This window comes from Hippichthys cyanospilos, chromosome 15 (genome assembly GCF_059441005.1).
Source record: "Hippichthys cyanospilos isolate Australia breed blue-spotted pipefish chromosome 15, RoL_Hcya_1.0, whole genome shotgun sequence".
NCBI lineage: Eukaryota > Metazoa > Chordata > Actinopteri > Syngnathiformes > Syngnathidae > Hippichthys > Hippichthys cyanospilos.
The window spans coordinates 7795955-7818046 of NC_142383.1; the positions used below are offsets into that span (position 1 = coordinate 7795955).

The 22092-nt window shown below is 39.5% G+C and overlaps 1 long non-coding RNA gene across 1 annotated transcript in view; it reads left to right on the top strand.

Moving 5' to 3' along the window:
* Positions 1-17137, top strand: part of LOC148411584 (uncharacterized) — a 38583-nt gene extending 21446 nt beyond the window's left edge. The window contains exons 4-5 of the long non-coding RNA XR_015867985.1: positions 14782-14817; positions 16168-17137. This is a non-coding gene — a long non-coding RNA (uncharacterized LOC148411584). The remainder of the gene's footprint in view (positions 1-14781; positions 14818-16167) is intronic.
* Positions 17138-22092: the final 4955 nt, after the last annotated feature.

The window sequence follows — 22092 nt, forward strand, 5'->3', positions numbered from 1 at the left end:
CACATTGCAATAACATGACTTCAATGAAGACTTAATTGCCCTAGGTGTCAATGTTTGTTTGTATATGTAGGCTGGGATCAGCTCTAGCTCACCTACAAGCCACAGTAGGACGAGGAACAAGAAAAACGCATGGACGGACGTAACATGCCTCAGTCCAAAGGTTCTGGGTTTGAGTCTTTAATAATCAAAACGTTCAAAACGATGAAAATGGCGCTTTTACAACTCAGTCACTTAGTCACTTTCACGTGTCATTTCCAGCCATAAGAGCCACAAAAAAAATGCATGCCATTTCAAAATGTGGCCAACATATGAATAATTTTGATGGCTGTAAATTATTGTAGCCCACGCTGCTTATAAAAACATCTCAGGGGAGGAAAAAAAAGTAAAAACAAGGAAGTAAGTTTCATGCTTTTTCCAAGTTAATTCATTCTCAGACCCGAGTCTAAAAAACGTTTTTGAGCTTTTATGGGTCTGCAAATATGGCCAAGCACAATAAAAATAAAAAATGAAAACGCTCCACTTGTACGTTAAACTTGTGTATAATGCGATAGCCTCGACAATGTAGCTTGGAATTATTCAAACGCTGAGTTCAACGTGGCTTTTTATTTGATAAATAATCCTTTCTATAAAAACACACATAAAAAAGTGTTAAAAGACATAGACAGACTTTAAAAGATTAACCTGCTGAGTCCATTTGAAAGTCTGCGCTAACCAAAACAATAGCACATAAGCAGTCTTGCATGAAGTCATGGGTGGCATATTACCACAAAGTCTAAAGAGGATTCCTGCATATGAATTTCATTTTAATTTTTATGGATTAGTTCCAAGTTGGTTGGGGTTGCCTTGCGATATTGTGTGCACATGTCCAAACATTTTCATTTGGTATCTTCATAAGTTGGACCTTGACACGGCACTTTTTATTCTTCTAAAACTAAACAATCTTTAGTCACCACAGTTTTGAACAGAAATTGTTATAAATATGTTTTAGTAAATATTTTTGCATATTTAAAAAATCCATACAGTATGTAAGCCAAATTATTATTAGTAATAGAACTTTTTTTTTTTTTTTTTTTTTTTTGCTTGCCTCATGTGTCGTTTGATACATTGTTTTGAAAGTATCCAGCGCTCTGCTGAAAAATGGATGGTGAACCTCAAATAGCTCACCAGCCGTAGTTTTGACACCACACGCTCACACACACACAAAAAAACCCCTCCATTATTGATCCCCAAAATGTAATCATAATTCTTTAATAATCATTTGAAAATTGTACTACATAATGTTATTATTAAATTTAAATCATTACATTTTATTATTAAAATAAGATGCGTTATATTTTTTTTTCCTTTTTTTCATCTCCAAATAACCAGGACATCTGATGGCCATGAGGACCTTTACTAAAAAAGTTTTTCTAACACTTGTAGTGTTTTTATTGTAACAAAGTATACATATTTATTAAAATAGGACATTTTAGAAAAAAAGTGTTGTTATTCCACAAGTGTGTAATTTTCAGCTAAAAAAAGACCCATTCATTATAAAAAATATGAATAAATATGAAAATAAATATATTTAGATTATACATAATATATAAATGTTGAAAAAAAACGTAAGACATAACATTTGTTTTGCTGTAAAATGCTGTTAATGTTTTTTCTTCCATGAGTCTTGACATTAAGAAAACTAGTATTTGTCATCCTCTGCACCAATTAGATGTTTATCGAAGTGTTTTCTGCGCCACTCGTTCCAATGACGTCACAAAAATACGGTCAGTTAACTGGCGAGGATAATCAGATAGACTCGTAAAAGTGCCACAGTGACAAAAATAGTAGAAAAATGCACCTTAAGTCGCCTCTCAAAGCAACCTTGTGTACCCGCCGTGTAAAAGTCCACTTCTGAAATACACACAAGCGCGTAATCATCACGGTCGGCGACGGCGGCGTCTAATTGACTCGCTACGTGGCGCACCGGGCCAGTGTGCTCATTATACGACCATTTCCTGTTGTGGGTTCACGATGAGTGATAAGCACAAAGATAGAGTTTATGTCTTGGGTAATTGCTGGCACCCATTCCAGCAGAGGAAAAAGTGTCTGGGGATAGAGGCGGCTTTTGTGGATTAAGACTTTCTCGTTTCAGCCTGTTAACCTTCTTCTTATGTTTGTTTGCAAGATACAGCACTAAGGTCCCTGGGTCACTTTTAGTTATCCAAATGGGGGTAGAAATGTAGGAATTCCAAATGTGATACTTTGTTTGAACCAGTGTGTTCTGTTCTTTTTTTTTATTTTATTACCAGGCTCTGGAATTTGCCAGTCCCAGGACCCAAAAGTTAACCTACTTTCACTCGGTATCACAGGATGCACTCAGGAAGGGAGGAGCCGGCTGGAGATTGAGCCCGGTCGGCTCACGTCGCTTATTGAGGCGGGTGACCTCGGAGGGGGCGGCGCACCCTTCGACCTTGTGTTATGTAACCCGGTTCCCCGGTTGGCGAGGAAGCGCAGAGGACAGACGCATCTACTTGTCTGCGTCTCGGGGGGGAGGGCGGCTGTTTAGACAGGTCGCAGCTCGGATCTGAATTAGCAGGAAGGAAAGCAGAAGGGAAGGGAGCGACGGATAACAACGCTGGCACTCGTTTTGTTTTATCCTCTTGAGTCCATCTTAAAACTCTGCTCCTCAGCTTTTTTTGAATCATAGATTGGTTTCACGCTAAGCGATATTTTTGACGGAGTGGCAATGTTATAAAAACCTCCAAATGAACAAATGACAAAGTAGTCGTTGTAATGAGTGTAATAAGTGTGGCTTATGTGCGGTCCACACCCTCATTTTTTCTGGTCACCTTCATTGGCGAGAGCTGGGTGGCGCCCGAAGGCGTGGACTCATGAGGTATTATGCTAAACTCTTTCTGTTGTTCAAGGAAAGCCTGGCAACTGTCACTCCCAGGGAGTCTGGGGTCCGATTGCCTGAGTCAAGTTTGTCGGCGCGTTGTGGTTCGTTAACGCTGGTTTGACTCTGTTTCGTGTCAGCTATAGTGCCACAGTTGGTTATTCGGTATATTACCCAGTAAAGATTCGATAGTAGTTCTTTTTTTGTAGCTCTACTTCCTAAGTAGGGTAGTAGGAACTCCGTGAGATTTTCACAGAATCCAAGATTTCATACGCTCAGAATATTATGTGGTGTTCCATACCCTATTATGTACACTGGTGTAAATCTGCCAACTGTCACTTGGGAGTCTGGAGCTGGATCCCTGGATTGACCTCCATTTTACAATGGTTAGCATTCTGCTAGTGTTTCTTCAAGATTAATCAATTCATTCAAAAGAATGAATCTTTTGAGAGAAGGTGAGCCAACAGGTCACTAACTGTAATCATTCGTTTGACCAGAATGTAGCTATGAGCAAAACAGTTCTCTCTTCTGGAGAAACCAGGGTCCTTTCAGGCCCAAGAAAAAAAAAAACAACAACGATCATTTCATTGCTGTGCATGAGCTACAAAAGTAGAATTTTACAAGTAAATGGCTTTCTGTTGCTCGAAGATACGATGACAAAGAGATGTGAAAGTGAACGTAGCCTTATGCTTTCTTGGAATTTGAACAGACATCAAAGTGCCTTGCCCTGTCCCGTCTATTGTGTCCCTGCCGTCTAACAGGTGTCTTTGGCGAGCACATCTTGTTTGCCTGCCTGAGGCCTAGGGGTGGCTTGATCTGGCCATAAAAAGACAATTACTGCAACAGGAAGTCGGGGTAGGAAATGTGCCTGCATGCTTGAACAAACACAAGCGGTGACATTGTGAATATCCGAATATCTTTACCATGCCTTCTTCGTTCCCACCATTCATTCCTCAAAATGTCTCTCAAATATGTGTACCCTTGTTTGGTTTCCCGACTCCTCCAAGCCAGACAGAACATGGCGGGATACGGTGGCCATTGCCAAATGGATTGACGTGCGACCTGCAAGGGACTTGAATACATTAGCATCGCCCGCCTTGCCTAAAAGTCTCTCATCGTCAGATAAAAATGAACACAGGCTGAGCACCCCCTCTTTAGTCACCAATTGATGTTTTGGTAATAATTATTTGATGCAGATGATTGATTGTCAGGGTGCTGTTTTCGCAGACGTTTCTCCGAGCTCACCTTGCCTGAGAAATACATTGCAGTTTGGAAGTATCAGATGAGAGAAATCCTGGCGTGGTGGTGCCTATGCCAGTTGTCTTCAGGCAGTAGGTAGGGCCCACGTATGACCAGTCACACTCACAAACACACCTGAGGGCAATTTGGAGCGTCCGATATACCTATCACGCATGATTTTTGGGATTGAGTGAGTCACAGGAAGGCCAAAACTGGAATTGAACCCAGGACCTCTGAACTGTGAGACAAATGTGCCGACCTCTCCGCCACCATGCCGCCACATCCCAAAATCCATATTGTAAAAATCTTGAAACAAATCCGCTTCCTGTCGTCTTCCGTACGTCAGAGGTACAGTGTCACGATGTGGCTATACCATCCCGAATGTTTTTCTGCGCCACAGCTTTGGCCAAGAGATTAAAAGAAAAGTCGCCAGTGACTTGACCAAAACGAGCAGAGTTGCACCGTCTCGGATTTAGTGATTGTGACTGATAATGCTCCTAACATGCTAACTGGTACACAGATTAACAATTTGGCACAAGTTTCATGCTTTAACCATCCTCTCAATTTAGCTGCTCATTTGGAAAGGTTTATTTTCATATCTCGTTGAGATGAATGCAACCTGCCCGTTCAGGTTGAAGTCGCATGACAAAAGATCGGGTAATTCAAGCCGAGTTTATTTGTTTACTTGAATCATCGCAGTTTTTTGTTTATTTGTTTTGTGGACCAAAGTAATGAGGGGCCTATACCCCAGTAAAGCCTTATGCCGAGCAACACCCCCCCTCTCTCCCCGCTTGACCTTACTTTGTAATCTGCTGCATCTCTTCAACTGTGTCATAAGTACTTTTCTAGCGCTATAATAATACCCTGTGCAATATTTACTGCAATATTTACAAGCTTACCTTTTGCTCACTACATACAAGCCAGCCAATCTTTTCTACACAATATTTTTCTGTTCTTTACAACATTCTAAGCGTACTGGTTCACGGACTGTAATCTGCGTTCACCCTCACAGTCTTCATTCCAGGTGATGGGAGAGCAGTCCAAACAGTGGGAATCACCCATCACTGTGCAAATACATAAAGTCTGAACTGTAACAGCAAACCATTCCGTTTACTATAACATATCACCTTCTTGATTTTTTGATGGCGTACATGAGATTCCAGAAAACACACACAAGTTTTAATCTGCGTAGACTCACACTGGCGAGACTGTCTCACTCTCATAAGCTTTTTACCATTTTGCCGCCCGGTGTTGTTTTACTGCTCTGTGCCAATACTGGCAGTTATTTTTCTTTCTTTGACGCTGGGCTCCTAAAGCAAGGGCTTATAAAAGTCAATTACACATCTGTAAAGCTAACCTCTGGGGTTTGCGAGGCCATGTTTGCAAGTGCGTCATCGCGGAGGGGAAAAGAAAATCCAAATTATGTAACGTAACGCAGTCGCAGTAGGCTTCCTAGCTGCATCTGCTATTATAGCAAGTCACTTCCTTGGTTTCCACGAGCTAGTGATCGGCTGGCCTTGCGCTGCAGGTCCGAGTGTACAAATACCGATTTAAGGCCGAATTTGGCTGTTGCCCTGGCAGAATGTTTGCTTTGGTCTTTTTTCATTCATTTGAAAAGTTCCTCAATCGAACAGCAGACTGCCCTTGCCCCTCTTCACCACCATAAACATTTTCTGGAGATGCTACTGCGTTCAATAATGTCGGAATTTCCTCATTAATAAAGCAGACTTATTTGAAATGTATGGTTTGGAATGTTGAGCGGTTGAATAGTGTGTTTTATTTTTTAGTATAAGTTAGTTTTCCATTGATTGGGGGATTTTCTCATGGAAAATGTATTTGGGATGTTCAATTTCTTTAGTAATTGTAAAGGATTTGCTTCTTCTGAAGGAAAATGAAGGCAAAATTTTGACAAAACACAATTACATTTTCACAAATAATTTGAAGGTCTATTTTGTCTAGGGCTGATTTGATTTATTTATAATGGAAAGTAATCCTCCACATGAATCCCCTTGTCACAATCAGCAACTATTTTGTTGATGTAATAATGGCCACGCCTATGATATAGCATATTTCAACTATATTTTGTTGCGTATGCTTTTGCTGTGGTTTAACATTTTAGCAGGCGGTTTTTGTGTTTGTTTCTATTGAGGCTGTTATTTGCCTATACGTCACTGATTGATGTACATCGTCATCAAGATGGCAGTGGTGAAGTAAATCTGTGCACCCCCGTTGGCATGAATACAATTCATACTGAATTTTGATCTACATTTGGAAGAGCCCAGTTTCCAATCTGAAAATATTCAATACCAGCCCCCCCCACGCGGAATATTCACCTTATTAAATCAGGCCCTCTTTAAAAAAAAAAAAAAAAAAAAGTATGCACACCCTTGCATTAAGTATGCGGCCTTGTAACCTCTTTTGGTTTGTGATTGACTGTCACACGATCAACGCACTTCTTCGAAGCAGCCTTTTTAAACAACAAACTTGTTAGGCCTGACTTTTATGTCTCAGCTGCTTATACCAAAATTCATTTACGCTAAAACGACACATTGCAATTGTGTTACCTGAGTGCAACAATAATGTATTCTTCTCTTTTTTATGTTTAAATTTATGTTTACCCATAATTCTCATCTGATAGTCGTGATAAATCTCTTGAGGCCTCTTTTTTTGAAAAATATTCAATAACTATGATTATAATTTGTATAACTTTTGGGGGGAATGTTGTGCCACTGCATTTTTGAATGTACAGTGTGTGCTTTAGCCCCATACAGGGTGGGAAAGACTGACTTAATGCAGTGTAAAAAATAAAATGAAAAAAGTCATTCTGCGCTTGACTTGTACCACAACATAGTTTTTCCCCTTGTCACTCCTTGGCATGTCGGACAATATAAATGATGTGAATGATAGCCTACTTTGTGTGCTTTCGCCCACTCGTGAGTCATCGCCAATTCTTAAACTGGTTTCCCCGTTCTCCTCCCGTGACTTCACCCACGTCCGACCGGCCGCTATCTGCCCTTTTTCCTATAGGACGGCGCGCTACTCTCGGAATACAGCAGGTTAGCATCCTACGTCACACCTGCACTCGGCCACCCTGTTTTGGAACTGCTGTGACAACATAACAGTTCTGCATAGCTACAGCTCCTGATATACTTTTTTTTTTTTTTAAATCACGGTTAGACTGCGTGGGAGGGTTGTGTTGCAATTTACTGCCACAAGGAGGCTGGGCAAAGTCCAAACAGCAGAAGCGGCAATTGCTCTACATTTACAGTGACGCGACAGCAGAACTACACGTTTGCGGAATCTACTGTGTTTCGTCATTTTATTGCCAACTCACTGTCTAGAGGTGGCACTGAAGTTTCCATTGACCTAAATTGTTTGCATCGCTAAGGAGATGCACTTTGTACCTGTAGGTGGAATTATACTCTCATGGAACATCTCACAAGGGTCAAGATGAAGAATTTGAAACATCTGTTGGAGTTTAGACATTAAAACCCGGTGAATTAGAAAAGCATTCAGTAAAACATATAGGACCTCCCCCAAGGCCAGACTATCCAACCTCTCCCTGCATATGACTTGAAATTTGTCCTCAGGATTCAATCACGATACAGATAAAATGTTAACTATGATGAAAAATGTAGTCCTGGATCTGAAACAAAATCCTTTGGCACATGTCCTCATCCTTCCTCAATGTTTTGCATATTTTTTGCGTAATCTTGCAAACAAAACAATAATTTGAGTTAGAATTACTCTTTGGTACTGTCATAATAATGTCATAATGTCATACTGTCACTGTCCTCATATATACAGTATATATATATATATATATATATATATAAAATTATCAGGAATTTTGTCACTAATTATGTTTCCAAAGGTGCTATTGACATGAAATTTTCAATTATTTTGATTGATGAGTCTTCATACATCTATTGAAGCAGGAATCATGTAATTTCATTTTGATTCCAAGATCAGTTTGAACACACACACACACACCAATCACAGCTCAGCTTGTGAATGTCACATGGACCAAAAGACAAAAATTACAAGTGATTTGTTATATGGTGGTGACCTGAGCTCTGAAAAACAGATGTCATTTTGAGTTGACAGCAAGTGGCAAAATGGCCACCTACCTGAGGATAAAAACAAGTAAATGTACCTGCTTCATTCATAATCCACAAACTCAATATTAATCTGAATGCCAGGTTTGGACCAGTGGGGGCGCAAGGAAAAAATTGTGGAAAAAAAACATGAACTTGACTTCCTTTTAAGTTATTCTTGTTCAGACTACAAACCAGTTGAAAGTGCATCAATAGTGCCTCTGCTGGTTGCAGCCAAGTAATGCACTCTGTTTTGACTCAAATTCCCTCATGATTAATCAACTCCACACAATGGGCCAATTTCTTGGATAGATTCATGGGTTATTATTTCCACCCCTGGTAGCTAGCGTTGTTATTAGCAACATTTACTCTAATGCTGTCTAACTTTTGCTGAGGTCCAACTTTCCTCTTGCCCTTCCTCCGTCCTTTCCTCCCACGACGCAAACGTAACAGCGAACGTCCGTCCAAACATCTGACTGAGTGCGCAAAACCTCAGAGGACTCGCTGCATACTTGCTCCCTGCCCTAACACACACACACACACACACACACACACACGCACACACAAAATGAAACATTCCCCTTCTCAGCTGCTTGTCAGGCTGCCACACCCGACCCGCATGACATCAGCCTGTGATGTCATCATGGGACCAGCGGCATCCACTTCATCATCAACAGCATCATCATCATCATCCTCATCATCGTCCTTTGGCAATGGTGGATCAGCTCGGATGGGAGGCAGCTGGATTTTAATGAGTCCTTCACACATGGCAGTGTGTGCGTGCATAAGAAATGCGCATTTTGGATTACGTATTTTGGGGACTGGTTAGTCCCGCTGATGTTGGCCATAACATTTGCAGTTTCGGTGTATATGCGAGTGCAGATATTTGTAGTCTCAAGGGGACGGATTTGTGGACCTTGGCTGGGCTCTATGATCTGGGTGATTTTCTCTTTTTGTATATAATTAATGTAGAGAAATTTGGCTTTCGGGTAAAATGAAAGAAATTGCACAACAGGCTCTTCCCATAGCAAATTACCGTGAATAAATCTGAAAATTTGAACCAAGCCGATGTGATGTGATGTAAACTTGGCATATTTGTTGATGGTAATAGTGCTGAAGCCGGTGTTTGGGAGATGCGCCCAACTGAAATTGGACGGTTATAGGCAAAAAAAAAAGGGGTGTGACCGCCTTTTGAATCCTTATATCTCTGGAACTACTGGGTTGATCCTCTCAAATGAGGTCTTGCTGGAAAGAGAATTTAACAAGGTTCTGTTTAGAAGATTGGTCATATTTCAATCACTTCAATCTTAAATCAATGATTTGTCCATGAAATTGCCTTGTGAATCATAAACTTGCATGTTCTCTAATACAAACGTGTCAGGAGCGTCAAATATTTTAGTTTAGCATCCAGAAGGAGTCAAAGTATCCCAACTCTCAGAGATTCATGATTGACATGTAGCATCTTGTACATGTAATACATGTAATACGTAGTAGGCCCAGTAAAATTTAATCCCCCGCTCCAATTTACCTCAAAGTGGTACCACAATCAAACATCAAGTACACCAAGTTTCATTCAAATCCAAGTTAGCTTGTTTTGTTTTGAAAGATCCTACCAACATCTCTCAAGGTGAACAGATTTTGACTTTGACTTTTTCATCTGGGATGTCAGTTTTTCAGAACCAATGTAGTTCCGAGGACTTTCTGGGACTTCTCTGGTCTCTATACAATCTGCATTATCAGGGCGCAAGCAATGAACTGAGGCTCGCTGTATATTTGTGTGAATGTGCACGTGGGCGTGCATGAGTCCAAAGGAGGCCAAAAGGAGCAATTAGGCTAATTCAATCAATGTGAGTGTGGCGTTGCTTTGGCTATTTAATCCTGTTTATATTTGTAGTGTGCTTTTGGACACATTCACGTTGTGCTGCTCTCGCTGTTTCCAACACAAAGTTATTACTGATTTGGCTTCAATCGGGAACAAAGGGTGAAAAGGAGAACAAACGGTCAGAGGAAGGCGACCGCAGTATATGGCAAACATGGGATGGGACGGGAAAGGATTGAGACATTTATAAATTACTTCTTGGTTTAATAGTCAAATGGAATTTCGAGTGTAAAGGAAAGTTGTAACCACAATTTTTTAGGGAATCAACATTAAGCGCACGCTAATGAAAGCCAATACAAGCACTGTAAATGTGCAGGCTTTAAAAGTTAATCATGCTAACTTTAATGTTATTTTTGGATGCATTTTTGTGTGCCCTATTTGATGTGTTATTTGCATTATTGAGCTTTCTTAGGCTAATGACAAAACTGTCTGTTCCAGTGGACTTTTATTTTGCTGAATGCGATGCACATTTCCTCTCAGTTGCATCAGTTAAAAACATGGTGGGTACACATGTTGACTGTATAGGTTTGTTGTGATAAATTATGCAGACCGGAGTGGCTCAGTGGTAGAGCGGTTTTGGGTTTGATCCCCCATCATTGTGGTCAAGTCGAATTGTCCTTGGACAACACACTGAACCCCCAGTTGCTGATGCTGTGCCATTAGAAGATGACTTCTCAGTGAAAGGTGTTTTGAGTACCTTTTTCAAGTCCATTAAATCAGTAGATCCCATTGGGCAAGTTAGAATGTTTTCCGCTTGTGCATGGTTAATAGAGGCAATCTTTATGGTAATAATTTTTCTTGGTATTAAATTTGTTCAACTTTGAACCTGTTGTCTGATCAGAGTATAGCATCCATTTGAGACAAAAAGGTAAAGGCGAATACATCAACTTGCCCACTAGGCAATTCATTGAAATGTATTTTGATATCGCCTTATCGATCTCTAAATCATAATGATTGAAGAAAAACGATTATGCTAAACGGTGAAGACTGTTTGCAAGTTCCTATTGTTGTGGAAGTCATCTGAATGCAACCTTTGGTGCCCATTTTTTTTCTTTTTTTTTTTGCATGCAAAGAGTGGTACCACTGAGCTAAAATTATGGATTGCTGAGGTCAGCAGAATGCACGCTAAACGTTAAAAATATTAACCTAATTTTCGGATGGACTAGAGCACCAAAACTTGCTTTAATCATTAAGAATATAGAGAGAGCAATGTAAACATTTTACCCCGGCCAAATCTAGTTGTTGTTCTGAAATTAATACTATACTATACAACCTGTGACATATATGCATCTGCAGTGAGCTTTTAGTCCAAATTTTTGCGTGTGTGTGTGTGTGGGGGGGGGGGGGGGGGGGGGGGGGGGGTTGCTCGATGTCATACGATCTACCAATTCTCCCTTCGTGATGGACTGTTCAACCACGATCGATACATTTAGCTGTAAGAGTCTGCCATCCCTGAGCGTGCTTTAGACTAATTAATGACACCCTAGATGTGTTTTTTAAGATTTGCACACATTGTATAATTTAATACATGGTTTGTTTTTAAAACTCAAACACAACTAAAACACACAATTCACACACAAATGCTGTATACACATGTAGGCAGATAACATTCGCAGGCATAAATTCTTCTACTGTAATCTGTGAAAAATGAGTTATATTTATAAAGTTCAATTGCAACTTTCTTCTTATTTCATTATAAGTGAGGGTTCAAGAATAAAGTTTTCAATGTGTTGAGTTTTAATTAATATTTTGTAAGTTCTGGAGTAAATGAACAGTCATTATATTATTTGTGGTTTTGATTCAACTAAAATAACCATATTATTTCCAAAACTGTCCAGTCCGAATGCCTGCACAAGTATCCATTTTTCAGTTCAACAACAAGTTAAAATTAATATTATACAACATAAAGATCATTATACACTCCTATTTTTCAACCAAATATGAGACTATCAGCATTTTACATCCCAGCCTTTGCATTTTTTTAAGACTGTAAGCTTGCCAACTGACATTGAAGCAACACTCCTAAACTCGGCAATATCTTTTTATGTCCCAGATTGCAATTCGGTGGCAATTTCGGAAGCTTTACAACCATCACAACAGACAGACAGGTTGTACAATTCATGCTATCCGTGGCAGCTTTCTTGAAACAGGATCTGTTTGTGACAAACCGGCCTGCTGCTACCTCCATCAGATGTAGAAATTACAATATGGCAAGCAGGAGTTAACTTTTGCTATTCTTGTCAAATGGCATATGGTAGTTTAGAAAGTGTTACCAAGCTAATAAATCATCAATTCATATGCCCTTGTAGAAAGGCTTTTTTCACATCTTTTCTTGGACGTCGCTGAAATTGGGGCTCTCATCCGAAGAGGGTGTTTATCAAAGCTTATCACGAGCCTTGCGGTGAGCCTTGGAAACCACCGCAAAGCGCTTGCAACACGCTCATGGCATTCATCCCAGTTCCTGGTCAGACAGATAGACAGTCTGTCAAGATAGACAAGACAGTTTGGATGAGCAAGTTGCGAACCTCAAAGCCGGTGACGGCATCTCGACTCTTAATTAGCCGCTCGAGTCGACTACGCCACACGCTCCGGTCAAATCTTCTCCAGATGTTGTCGCGAAAAAGTAAGAATATCTTTCATGCTGTAATCCTGTAACGTGACAGATAAACAGTGTTTTTAACGGTTGTTTTCTGCCCCAGTTGAGCAACGCATGCGCACAACAAAAATTAAGCCGAATTACAGTTCTTCTGTTTAAAGTCAGTACAGCTCTGATTACAGAGGACCCCCGGTTTACGATGTCTCTGCCTTACGTTTTTTTCAACTTACGACCTGGACCGTGACGCTTTTTTTGTCCTCTCTTTACGCCATTTTGATTGCCTTACGACATCAACAACAACAACTTCTCTTCTCAAACATGGCGGTCAGTCTGCGAGTTGCACCGTGTTCATACATCATTACATGCGTCACTGGCTATGTCACTACTGTACCGGTCTGCTATTTGTCGGCATCATGACTCCCTAAGATACTGGTCTGCTATTGGTCAGCGTCAGGGAGTCACTAAGATGCTGGTCTGCTATTAGTCGGTGTCAAGGTGTAAAAATGGCGGCATGTTAAAGATTTGTTCTTGTGTGAGTGCTAACAAATCATATTTATTGTGCATTTTAGTGCTTAGTCCAAACTTGAATGGGTTAGCAATGGGTCCCAAGATTGCTAGTGATGTTAAAGAGAGAAGTAAGAAGATGATTAGTATGGAAACAAAGCTGGAGATAATCAAGAAATATGACAAAGGCTAGGCTATGCTAGGCTAGCTACCCTTGCTAGGGAATATGGCCATAAAAAGCTCTTCACGTCTCTCAAAGATTAATGAATCCTTTATATATTTTTTATTTATGATCTTATTCTATTGTATACATGGATGTTATGTATAAGTAGCACTTAATGTACTATTTTGTTACCAATTTTTATATATATACAATTTTGATGTTTTTACCTGGAGTTTTACACACATTAGCTAATTAACATAGGTTTCTATTGCCCACTGAGTTCGTCTTACGATCCCAACCCCGGATCGGATTTATTTCGTATGGTGGGGGTCCTCAGTATTGGCAATTTTTAAAAGCCTGTCCTAAATTATTTGTTGTGTTAACTTACGTATTTATCATCCCCGATGATGGATGGATGGATGGATGGATGGATGGATGGATGGATGGATGGATGGATGGATGAATGGATGGATGGATGGAATTGACAGGCAGCTGTCCTTGTGCCGGCGACCTCTAGCCCAGTTCAGGCATGGCGTCTTCTACCTCGGATGCTAAATATGCACAACCTCGAAGGGGAAATCCTGCAATTTCAGCTGACTTGGACAGCAGGAATCCTCAGTGATGGATGTTTCGCATTAGGGCAATAAAGTGGACTGGAAGAATCCACATTGGATCAATAGCAGCGGGGACGGGCAGCGGGCCAATGCGTGTCGTTACCCGCATATTCATTTTGGCAGCGACCGAGCCCGCATTGTGATCGCAGCGGTTTCTAGAGGCGTGTTTACCAAAACAAAGACAATCGCGTTAGTGGTTCCAGAGCTGCGCGCTGACGTCGGAAAAGGCCTCCGCGGAACGTGCGCATGTGGCGACGCAAGGTCACGTCATTGTGCGCGTGTTTCACCGTGGAACGCTTCCCAAGAACCATTCCGCAGCAGAAAAAGCACGACATCGAAGCCACCATCTGGACTCTGGATCCGATGTCGGCCATATCTCGCTCCAAATATAAGACATGTGTCAAAATGTTCCTCGGCCATTGACCCTTAATCGCATTTACTGAACACACACACGTCGTCGGCGAGTGGGGGCGGAGATTGCGCTTCTGACGAACGTTTGCGTCTTGTTATCTGTTTTCTTTACAGCTCACGAGGAGTTTATTTTATCCCACCGGGATATTTGGGCTTCAAGTCAATCCTGTCGAGAGGTTTTCCGTGTGTGTATGTGTAGTGTGTGTGTGTACGTGTGTGTTGAAAACTCTACTTGAGATCTTTATGTGGCGGCTGTAGATCCTTAACACTTGTTAATGTTTTGCTTTTTGACACAATAAAAATACCTAAACTGTCATTGTTTTTACCCTGAAATTTCCTGAAATGACTCACAATAGATAAAATAGCATCTTTTAAAAATGTCTTTTTTTTTCCTCTATTGTAGGTCCTTTGAGGTTTGACTACACCAAGATTATTCCAGGTGAATTTTACTTGATTTTAGATTCACTAGTGTCTTGTTATATTAAGGAAAATGGTTGTCAGGCTAATAATTTTGAATATATGTCATAAATATTTGTGTTTTTATTGGACACTGCTAATGCAAAAGGCAGTTTGAACTAAGCCTGAGAACTGTATTTGTTCCACCACATTTGCACGTTCCTACACAGGTTCATGCTTAAACATGCATCTGCTGCTTTTTGAAGAGTCACGCGGGACTCTTGAAAAAGTGAAAGAGTAAAACATCATAAAAAGGATCATACATATGACTCATACAGAGGTCAGACAGGGCCTTTTGATAGGCGCAAGATCTGCACCTGCAAAAACAAGTGACTGCAATGGAGCAAATAAAAATATACATTTCCATTTCTTCAAAAGATTAACCAACAAATAATTGTCCATTGGACATGATTTGCTGGTGATGTCAATAAATAAATAAAAAGAGATTAATTAAGACCTGTAATGAATTGTTCTATTAAATCTTTTAATCTCTTTTAATTTAATGGTGGAGAGATCAACAGATTGAAATACAACAATGAAAAAGGTACTTCAGTCATGTATTTCCTTAAACAGACTTTAATAGATTCAGTTTGGCAAAGAGCTTTGAAATGGCTCCTTACAATAATTTGTTGCTATTATTAACTGATGCTGCAGCTGCAGGGGTGCTTTGCATTTATGCGGTATGCTAAATTTAAGATGCTCAGCAAGCTTCTTCATACAAAGAATGCATGTCACTCACCCTCGGGATGTTTTGTTGAAAAGTTACATTTACCATTCATTGGACCAACAACTCTTACACGCGCTTCCATTTTCGCCTCTTCCATTTGCTCCTGAACTTGCCCTCCCACCCACAACAGAAGCCAATCAGGTTATGCCAAACACAATGATAGCCAATCAGTGTCCACGTCAGGGTGTGACTGAGCTTTGTTTTCCAACTTTTCCAAAAAGTCTGATGCATAATCCCTTCTAATTAGCAAGGTGGAATTGAAAAATTAGAGGATAAAAATCTATTGAATGAACAAAATAATGCTTTAACTATGACTATGTAATTGATTGCAAAAAAATGTTATTTTGACAGCCTTGTGTTTTGGCCCAGGTTTAAACTGACCAAGAACAAACTAAGTGTGCATGCAAAGTAAAAAGTATGAAAACATCTCCTCAAAACTTTGCGTTCATGATAAAATCAAACTTTGTCATTGTCATTGGCTTTCATCTTGATCAGTTATTTTAAGTTTCAACATTATTGCAAAAATGATGTTTATTAGATTGTCACCGCTTGGCTGATCGTCTTGAGTGAATGTGAAGATTTGTTGTACTACTTTACACGTTCCAGGATCCACACATCGAGATGAGCCACGGACAAGAGCATGTCGGGCTATCGCGAGAACATCTAGAACATTCATCGATGAATAATGTGGTTATCTCATACGATCGCCTAGATTCCAGCCGCCGGCCACCCGAGCCACGAAGCCTCGAACGGCCGAGGTGAGAGTTCACGCTGACACTTATTATGGGCTGATTAAGACATATGATGACCCTCGACCCTCCCCGCAAATTGAAAGCACGTGTGGGCAAACAGCAACACTAATAAAACTGTAAGGAGCGTTCATGCAAAGTCTATTTGTTCTGGGTTACATGAAAAGAACTCTTTGTCTTCTCTCTGTTTTCCCTCCTGATGCTTTTATTGTTTATGTCTGTAAAATGCTTGTCTCGGCGTCATTGAGAAGCTTTACTTGTTCTATAAATGCAAAGTACAGATCCTATAAATGCTTACTTTTGATGGGCACCCTCCACAGAGTCATTAACTCATTCACTGCCGGCCGTTTTCAAAGCAGTCTTCCCCATATTGTCATCCATTTTGGAACATTTGGACTCCTCTTTCAAGACCCAATGAATTTTATATTCTGGGACATTATAATCACTGAACCCAACAAAAGAAAGTACACACTCTTCCTAAAACAGGAGTTATAAAACTTTGCTTTTTATGTTCACTAGTAATCAGCGGTACAAGAGATGTTTTTGTATGAAAAGAAATGTATTTAGCATAAAGGAGGCTAACGTTGATATGTTTTGATTTCATGACACTTCACACTATAAAAACAAGACTGAGAAAGGAGGCAAGTATCGGTTCACATGAATACAGCTTAACCCTTTCATTCCCGACAATGCGTCCTGCAGCTTTTCAAAAAATCGCATTGGGTATAGGAATGACATCCCAGTGGTTCATTACATACATATTTACACATCATAGTGACATTCAGCAACTTTTCCATTCACAACAAGCCAGTGCTGGGCCGACTGTCAACAAGGTAGGTTGTGTTGTACAATTTCTTCTGAATTAACAATCTATTACTGTGGAAATATATCAATGATATGTGCTATATATGTGTCTTACAATATATATATATATATATATATATATATATATATATATATATATATATATATATATATATATATATATATATATATGTAAAGGTGTATGTAATACATGCCATAACCCCCCCCCCCCCCCCCCCGTATTCTGTATTCTGTAAATCTGTAGTAAAAGGGTTGTAACATGCTGTTAAATTCCAAATATAAACATCTCTGTCAAAAGTGTCTGTGTGTGTGTGTGTGGGGGGGGGCATCAAATATATGGATGGATGTATAGATAGATAGATAGATAGATAGATAGATAGATAGATAGATAGATAGATAGATAGATAGATAGATAGATAGATAGACAGACAGACAGACAGACAGACAGACAGACAGACAGACAGACAGACAGACAGACAGACAGACAGACAGACAGACAGACAGATAGACAGATAGATAGATAGATAGATAGATAGATAGATAGATAGATAGTGTTTTTTAAAGCCTGACTCAAGATAGGCTTGCATACCTTCCCAGCAGCTTAGTAAAAAATACTGGTAATACCATACTTCTGTCACGGCTAATTGTGGGTGGAAAAAGTGAATATTTTCTTCGGGAAGGGATGGCTGTAATTTGGGAGGAAGGGTTCGTAATCGTCTACCAACTCTCATGTTCTATCTTTAGTTAGCATTTGAAACCTTGTTGAAGTTCGCCAACACATTGAAGGTACAGGGGTGTTTTTCCCCCACCGCAACAGGATGATTAGCTGGGGGAAGGAAGCAAGGCGGTGGTTTTTTCGTGCTGAAGCAACATGGTGGAAAGCGAGGGTGTTGTGGTTTGGGGGGTTGAGGGTTTCAGGGGGATGGCGGCGAGTGCGGCCTTAAACTCTGGTGACCCCAAGGTTTAATTCCTTGCGCATACCAAATCGTAATCCACTGCTAGAGACGCAGTGTCATTTCCGGCCAGCTTCGTTTTTTCCCCTGAAACCCTCAGCTCTGAAACATCTCAATCATTCATTTGAAATCAAAATATATTTTCTTAACATAGGCTATATAGTTTTTTTTTAGGTAGTACTCACTTTTATCACTGTTCGATTGCATACCACATATCATAAACCATCATAGTTTCACATGAAATCTCATCGCTGTCAGATTTTGGTCTGTGGTCTGTAGAGGAAGTACAGTGCGTGTTTCAATGGACAGCCTTGGCAGCCAACGGACATAAACATTGGCTCATTGGTTGTTGAGCTACATACTTTCAACAGTACACACAAAAGAATGCAGATAATCTCGTCCTGCTAAAAAGTCAAAATCATCATAAAATGGTGTAGCGTATTCCAAAATCTTTATAGAATTTATCTCACAACTTCACAGCATTGAGACAAAATAACATTCGCTCGTGAAGTCATTAAGCGGTGTTGCGTGCGGAATTTTGAGGAGAAATGAATTTAATCACATTTAGCATATGGCTGGAATATAACTAAATGTGGAAAGAGTGAATCACTGTGAATACTTTCCAGATGCACCGTAAACTCTTATCTGGTATTGATAATGGTTTCAATTATACGGTAATTTATTTTTTGAAATAATAATTTTACGCAACACCATCCCGCTATTTCCTATACCACTTATCCCCATTAGGGTCGCAATAGTGCTGAAGCCCACCCCAGCTGACTTTAGCCAAAAGAGGGATTCGTACAATATAGACAGGATTCACGGATGTCACATGACTAACATCATTTCCAATATCAAGGCATTATTTCAGGCTAGCATAGGCGTTTTAGCGCTACTCACCGTTCTGTTATTTTGTTAACGAAAAAGTCACGCTCATCTTTCTCTTCTATAAAGGAAATGTACACGTGCAACAGTCACTGGAACGTTACACCTTGAAAATGTGTTTGATGAAAAGATATACTCACACGCTATTAATAATGAATGGTTGGCGGTCTTTATTAAGGCAAATTGTCCTCATTATGCATCCTCAATGCTTCCTAACCGGTCGCACAACCAGTTCAACCAGACTGATCAAACATCCTTTGCAGCCTTAGCTCATTGCTTGGTCATGTGACAACCACCAACCACAAGGCCGCGATGACGAGATACGAGCCTTGGCTTTGATTGATGTCAGTCAAAAGGCGGCCGAGGCAAATGTTGATACAAGGGCGATTCATTTGGACGCGGCTGTTGTCCAATAAGGTTGCGACGCTGATTTATGCCAGTGCAGAAATTCCTCCGCCGCGATAATTTCAGCGCAATCTTCTCCATCTGAAGCGCTGCTCTGGAATATACTGTAGTGACACATTTGACAATAATTATGTCCCCCTGGAGGCAATTTAACAAAAGCATATGATTCCTTGTTAAGTACGACTGGCTGCGTTCTTTTGATGCTAATCCACTGCAGCCTCAATGACTTCTTCTTTTAGAGTTTAATTATAACGCAGTGTTCTGTTTGTTTAATTTCAAAACCTTCTTTTTTTCCCTTAGAAACAATGTAAAGTCAATTCATCCATGCTGTCGTGATCGTAAAATCTTTTTTAACTGCGCAGCAACGTTTTACCTCTTGTTTTAAAATCACTTACTGTCTGTTCACAAGTGAAAAAAGCACTTTAAAATAAAAATACAGAACTCTTGACAAGGGAAAAACAAGTTTACTCCGAAAAATAACCTGCATTGAAAAAATATATCTGTTGAAATTCTTTTTAAACAAAAAAGCTCAACTTACTCAGTTACTCACTACAAAAAAAAACTATTTTCTTAAGGGAATAATCAAAAGGCAACAAATCCCATCTCTTACCATCACCTTTGTTAACTCTCCAGGCAATGTTCGAGTCGGTAAAAGCAAACTAACAAAAGCTAAAACTAAACTTAAAATCAAGTAAAACTCCTCATTTCTTAATGCCGTCCCCATCACAAAATAATTTGATTGTAAAGGCTATGTTTTAAATAGCCTAAAATTGTACAAAGAAGCTGACTGTTGCTTAGATCATTGATGGTGAGAAAATAAAAACAATCCTAAAGGATTTTAATTAAATAAGTTCTTCATTGCCATCCTTACATTTTCAGATGTGTTACTGTCACGGATTTTAAGATGTGTTTTTATGTTATTGTAACACAAGTTAAAAATAAAAAAAGCTGACAAAAGTAAACTTGCTCTCATCTCAAGGCAATATCCCCCTAAGGAAACAAAGTCAATTCATTTCTAACTGTCATAAAAGCCAAAAACACTGTTATATAATTAAACAAAAATGAAGTACGACTGTTTTTAAAAGTGCACACTATACTTTAATAAGACACAACATTGTATGACTTTCACTTGTTCATGTAAAAACATCAGAAATTAAATCAAACATTTTTTGTCATCGCGGTTCGGTTATGCAGACTCGCTCATACATTTTTGTTTTTTGAACCCCCTGTTTTACAATTTTACAATTTATGGTGGGTCATTAGAGGATTGGAAGATCATGGAAGATGAACATCAGGTCCAAGTGTTCTGACTCATTGCAAGCATTGACATCCGCCCTCATTTGGCCTAAAATGGCAGCTTTTTGCTTCGGTTTTGTTACCTTTCGAAAAAAGGCTCCAGCACTTTCCTAAACAAAACGTCAAGAAAAAGTGTTTTTTTTGTTTTGTTTTGTTTTTTTTAGTATGTATCAAGGAAGCTTTTCACTCTTTAATCTTGTAGCTCTTTAAGTTTTTTTTTTGTTTTTTTTTTGTTTTTTCCGAGGGGGGATGCTATGTTACAACTTGCTGTACCATATACAATATGTAGACATATTTTCCTAAGTTTTAGACCCAGGAAGCAAGCACAAATTTTTCTCTTGAGCAAATCAAATTTCATATTGGACAACCACATGGGTCTTTCTATCAATGTTGCATACAACTGACCAAAATGTTTATTTCCATGTTGCTAAAGTATTCAAGCGTAGCAACACTGGCAACTCTCCTGCAGCCTGGACAATGATTCATAACAGGAATATGACTGTTTCCTGGGACGCCGGGCAGCAGTAAAATCTCTGGGTTGACACCAGAGTATTAGCAAATAAACACAAAGCAAGTATCACTATGGTGCTTGGAAGATGGGCCTTTCAATGTACTTCGTGTCATTATCGTAACTAATGGGAAAATAAAATATTTGTCATTTATTATTCATAAATCATGTTAGACTGACCATCATCTCATACGCTGAGTGCTTATGATTGAATGGCCACATACTGTGTGTGTGTGTGTGTGTGTGTGTATATATTTATATATATATATATATATATATATATATATATATATATATATATATATATATATATATATATATATATATATATATATATATATATATATATATATATATATATATATATACAGTCGGCCCCCGGCTTACGAGCACCCTGATTTACGAACAATTCGCCTTACGAGCGTGGATCAGGGAGATTTTTGTCCTACGCGCAATTCGACATGCCGGCCATTGAGTATGTGGAAAAGTTCTCGTTGAATTGCGTCAATAAAATCAACAGTAGCGACATCATCAATCATTAGTAGCTACTTGTGGCAGTAACGTGAACGCTATTGGTCTTACAACGTCACACTGACTGTCTCACTCACGGTGTCTAAATATATTACCATTTAAGTGTAGTGTTTGTACAGCTAAAGGGAAAAACAGCTGACATGAAATTAAATGTGCCGATTGCAGGACAAAGAATTGTCATTGGTTTAAATGTGTGTTTTTTTTTTAATTAATTGTCAATACATTCCAACCGTTTAAAAAAAAAAGTGCGAATAATTATCAGTCAGTCACGGAGATGCGAATATGCTATTGGTCGATTAAGGTCACCCGGTCTCACTCACGGAGATGCTATTGGCCGGCGTCACACGTCAATCACAGAAATGCCGATATGCTATTGGCC